The sequence below is a fragment of the Notamacropus eugenii genome, chromosome 5, assembly GCF_028372415.1.
Source record: "Notamacropus eugenii isolate mMacEug1 chromosome 5, mMacEug1.pri_v2, whole genome shotgun sequence".
In the NCBI taxonomy this organism is placed as follows: Eukaryota; Metazoa; Chordata; class Mammalia; order Diprotodontia; family Macropodidae; genus Notamacropus; species Notamacropus eugenii.
The window spans coordinates 415506440-415512070 of record NC_092876.1 but is presented as its reverse complement, the minus strand read 5'-3'; the positions used below and the strand labels follow the sequence as shown (position 1 = coordinate 415512070).

Here is a 5631-nt window from a genome sequence, read left to right as displayed (position 1 = left end):
ACGGTGCCACATGAAGGATTAGTGAAGTCACTGAGGATGAAAAGACTTGGGGGGAGGGGAGAGTGCTATCTTCAAGTTGCATCGAATACCATTAAAGGAAGCATAGTATAGTGGAATAAACTTTAGCTTTGAAGTTAGATGACCTGTTTTTTTACTCCCAACACTGCTATTTATTACCTATGAGACAACTTGTAAAAACAAGTTGCTAAATCTCACCGACATTATTTTCTCATCTTTAAAATGGAGAGGGTTGGACTAGATGACCTTTAAGGTTCCTCCCACCTCCCAATTTTATGATGCTATGAAGGGATGTCATGTGGAAGAACGTTTAGACTGGTTTTAATTGGTCATCTACGACAGAATTAAGAGCCAGAAGCTGCAGAATTTGTTAGAGGAGGTTAAGTGTGACCTCTGAGTGTCACTGTTGAGGGCGGTTGTTGGGGCATTCTTCATTCCCCTCCTCAAGCAAAAAGGCCAGCTGGGAAAAGAGACTTTCTCTTGTAATTTCACCTAGCTCCCTCCTCCCTTTGGGTAAAAGGAGTAGAGTTGGACCTTTGGGACCAACTCTAACAAGCTCATTCTTTTTTTTTTCTTTTTTTAATAATTATTTTATTTGTTTTCAGTGTTCTACAATCGCTTCCACATATCTTAGCTTTTTTCCCCTCCTTCCCCTTGTTTCCCTCCACCCCCACTCCCTCCCTGAGATGGCTTGCTATCTTATATAGGTTCTACACATACATTTCTATTAAATACAATTTCACCATAGTCATGTTGAATAGAAGAATTAAAATGAATGGGAGAAACCATAAAACAAAACAAGACAAAACATAACACAAGAGAAAATGGTCTGCTTCATTCTGCTTTCCAATCCCATAGGTCTTTCTCTGGATGTGGAAGGTGTTTTGCTTCAAGAGTCCATTGGGAATTTTTTAGGTCCTTGCATTGCTGTGAAGAGCTTTGTTTACCAGAAAAATTCCTCGCACACTGTGGTTGTTGCTGTGTACAAAGTTCTCCTGGTTCTGCTCCTTTCACTCAGCATCAGTTCATATAAGTCTTTCCAAGCCTCTCTGAAGTCTTCCTGTTCATCATTTCTTATAGCACAATAGTATTCCATTACATTCACATTCCACAACTTGTGAAGCCAGTCCCCAATTGATGGGCATTCCTTTGATTTCCAGTTTTTGGCCACCACAAAGAGAGCTGCTATAAATATTTTTGTACATGTGGAACCCTTTCCCATTTTTATGATCTCTTGGGGATACAGTTCTAGAATATGCAGATTTTTGTAGCCCTTTGGGTATAGTTCCAAATTGCTCCATAGAATGGTTGGATCAGCTCACAGCTCCAACAATGAATTAGTGTTCCAACTCTCCCACATCTTCTCCAACATTTATCATCTTCCTGTTTTGTCATGTTAGCCAATGTGATAGGTGTGATGTGGTACCTCAGAGTTGTTTTTTTCATCTAAAAATTTTATTTAAAATATTGAACCTGAAAAATAATCAAGCTGCCAGTCCTTTCCACAGCACCTGAAGAATCAGCAACGACATTCTTCCTTTTCCTCTGCCAAATGAAGGTAAAATTGAAATGCCTTCTCCCTCAGCCAATGCCAGGGGTCTACTAACCTGCTCAAAACTGTGAGGAGACTTCCTGGTCCAGAATTCAGCTTTCAGGGAAGGTGTCCATGCAAAGTAGACTCCTGTAATATGAAACGTCAGCTGCTTGGGGAAAATGGAGGGTAGGGACAGACTGTTCTTCTGAAGGTCCATGATACCTAAAGGAGGTAACAACCCCAGCTGGGAGCTCTAACTCTTCTTAGATTCCATGATCTGATGGACATTATTGACAATATTGCTGTGGAGCTAGGGGATGGTGGTAGAAAACATCTCTTTGGCTAGGAAGGGGGCTGCCTCACTGCCACTCATCATGGCATGGTACAACAGGAGGGCATACTTCTGTTTTCCCTGACTCTGCAGGAACTCCTGCACTTTCTTGAAATCTGTCTGGTGATCATTTTTGATGATGATTTGGCTCCAGCGTAAGTGCAGCTCTGCATTTCGAGCATTTGAGATTTTGGTGTATGTCTCTTCCATTTCTTTCACATTCCCAGGAGGCAAGAGGGGATTTCTGTAGGATCTTATCCAGGAAGTAGACCAGCTGGTAGATCTTCCAGGTAGAGATATTCACAGCAGCAATAGCTCCTAGGTCTAGCTTCTCAGCAGTTCAAAGCTGGGCCAACTCCTCAGCAGACTTTATAAGTGAGTCACTAGGGGAGAGGTCAGGTAGGTAAGGGGGCCATCCTGGTGTGTTCAACCATCTATCACATTCAAAGCCTGGTATAGAATCCACTCTCTTCTTCTTCAGTTCAGGAAAATATTCCAAGTACAATTCCAGAAAATTCCAGCCAAGATGCTCTGGAATTTAAATTCACTGACATAGGCCTTCAGGAAGCTATCAAACTTGTCCCAATCTCCCACCAGGTGGTCCAGGTAAGAGACAAAGCAGAACCCTTTCTCATATGCGGTTTCATTGTAGGTATCATCCAGATCAACACCTGCCTCAATCTTCACTCAGAGCTTGTTCAGCAGGTGGTCCTCTCCAGTGATGTCTATGTGCTACGGAAGAAGAGCCCTCCCCATGGCAGCTTCTAGACAGGTGTAAGCACCTAGAGGACAGTAGAGATTCTCCTTTGGGCATACATGGTGAAACCCTCATTCAGCCAGAATTCGCCCCAGTTGGCCTTGGTGACCAGATTTCCAAACCAGCTATGAGAGGTCTCATATCTGCCAAGGAATAGTCCCCAGCTAACAGACATGGAGTAACAAAAGTCAGGAAGGGGTTCTCTATGCCCCCAAAGGAAAAAGATGGTGGAAGAGCAAGTCATATCTTCCCCAAACATAGGGTCCAAAAAGTTTTTCTCTTGTTGCCAGAAATTCTTCTATCACACCATTGTATTCTTCCTTGGCAGCTTCGATCAATCAGAGATCAACCCACTCCCGACTCCTGGGTCCAACTTGAGTATAAACCAGATCTCCAAAAGCCACAGCTATCAGGTAGGAGGGGATGGGCTGACACATTTGGAAGAACTTCTTTGGCCTCGTTTCTCCCATGTGGTGACACTCATCACTGTTGAGTGCCATCTGGCACCTCAAAGAGGGCAGAATACTTGCTTTTCACTGCAGGAGTGTCAAAGCAGGGAAAGAATGCTGGTTGAGAACAGCCTGACCCTGGGTATAGACAAAGGGTTTCTTCTTCCCTGCTGTCTGCTATGGAGTCAGCCAGCCCCTTGCCCACACGGTACATGAGCAGCAGCTGGAAACTCTCCCTGGGGTGGCAGGGCTGTGGTAAGGCAACGCTCAGTGCCTGGCTGTAGTGGGCAAAGGGGTGCGTGTGGAAGGGCACAGGCTCCTTGGGCAGCTCCTTGGAGCTGGGGCATTTCCACCGTAGAGCCACTGCCGTCACCTAGAGGCACAGGTGTGAGTGGAGGTGCACCTCAGCACCACACAGACTGTCACAGGCCCAGGGCACGCCAACCAACCCACGGGCTGCCTCCAACTGACTGCCCACCTCAGCTGCCGCCCCACACCCTGCCACGAGGACCTTCAGAACTGTTTTGATTTGCATCTCTCTAATCAATAGGGATTTAGAGCATTTTTTCATATGACTATAGATAGCTTTAATTTCTTTCTCTGAAACCTGCCTGTTCATATCCTTTGACCATTTATCAGTTGGGGAATGACTTGTATTCTTGTACATTTGGTTCAGTCCTCTACATATTTTAGAAATGAGGTCTTCATCAGAGACACTAGTTGCAAAAATTCTTTCCCAGTTTTTTGCTTCCCTCCTAATCTTAGTTGCATAGGCCTTGTTTGTGCAAAAACCTTTCAATTTAATGTAAAGTTCTTCTCTTTGGATCTTATAGAATAATTTATAAAACTAAACTGTCACGCAGTAGAGCCTGGGAGGACTCTTTCATACCCAACACCACCAAACCAGAACTATAAAATATGAATACCTTTAGGTGAACAATAGTGAAAGATGACATTCATAAGATTTCACAATATGTAATATTATGAAATATTAAAAAAAAACAAGCCCCCTCCGGGGCCATTCCCCATTCCTACCTTACCCAGGATGCTCTGATTGGCAGTAAGGCTAACAGACCCACAGGCAATGGGAACATACTAATTTATAAAAGGGGAACCAGGTTTATAAACTACCATTGGCACTGAGAGGATGGAGGAAGTCAGAAAAATAGGAAGCAATAAGGTTTTTGTTTAGCTCCAACTGAATAGATTGAGGAGAGGGAAAAAAGAGAGGAAGTGAAACAGAGAGAGAGAGCATTCTACCCCAGACATTGATTCCTAAGTCAACAAACATTTACTGAGCTTTGGACTTGCCTACCAGTCTAATCACTGATGTTGCTGCCTCACCTCTGCTGCTGCCTCACCTCTGCTGGGGTAAATACTAGGCACGAAGCTTGTTGATCACCATTGCCCATCAGTCACAATTCTCTCCAAGAAGCTTCTCTGACCCTTCCCTTTGCTCATGTGCCCTTCCCAGGAGATGAGAGTACATATTCCTACTTCATATGTTGCAAGACATCACGTCCTACTCTCTAACTTAATGTTTCATCCATCTTCTAAGATGGGGGAACATCCAGCCTAAGAAAAAAGGGAAAATTATATTCCACAAAGCCTTGTCATTACTTACAATATTTGATCTGACAAGTCTTTACTACTATTTTCCATTCATCTGTTCCCTTAAGAAAAAACTTCCTAAAAGCACTCCCTCAAAATGGAATAGACCAGGGGTGGGGAACCTGCAGTCTTGAGGCCACACGTGTCCTTCTAGGTCCTGGGGTGAGGCCTTTTGACTGAGCCCAAACAAGTTTTATAGAACAAATGCTTTTCTTAAGGGCATTTGTTCTGTGAAGTTTGGATTCAGTCAAAAGGCTGCCCTTGAGGACCTAGAGGGCCACATGTGGCCTCAAGGTTATAGATTTTCCACCCCTGGAATAGGCTGTCTCAGAAGGAAGTGGTTCCTCCTTACTATATGTCTGAAAGCATGGGCTAGAGGATCACTCTCTGGCAAGGTTAGAATCTTTTTCATTCAGGGATGGATTAATGTAGATATTGTCTGAACTCCTTTATAAGTTCGAAATTCTCAGAACTGGATTTAGAGTCAGAGGACTTGCATTAAAATTATATCTCCGCAACTTACTAGCTGTCTGATCTTGGGCAAGTCACAGTCTCTCTGGTGTTCTGTTTTCTCTTTTGTAAAATGAGAAATGAGATGATTTATAAGGTCCCATTCAGCTCTAAATCTATGATCCTATTATTTTGCAATCCTAAAAATTAAATTTAGAATGCTCCTTCACAAAAATATATGCTGTCAACTAGACCAAAATCAGCTTGACACTGGGGTAATATAGGTTCAAAATTGAAAGAAAAAAGAGACACTGATGGGCAATCTAACAGTTAACTAAAGAAGGTATACTTAACCATAGCAGGGGAAAGGCATTCAGAGCAGGAAAGGGATATTCATTCAGAACACATCCTTGATTAATCTGAACACAGTTCTGCGCTGGTGTTGGTCATCCTTCCAGTTTGACGTCAGAGGCCTGAGATA

General features: G+C 43.3%; 1 pseudogene; it reads right to left on the bottom strand.

The window, feature by feature from the left end:
* Positions 1-1805: 1805 nt before the first annotated feature.
* On the bottom strand, positions 1806-3624 carry LOC140507997 (aminopeptidase B pseudogene; annotated as a pseudogene).
* Between the last annotated feature and the right edge of the window lie 2007 nt (positions 3625-5631).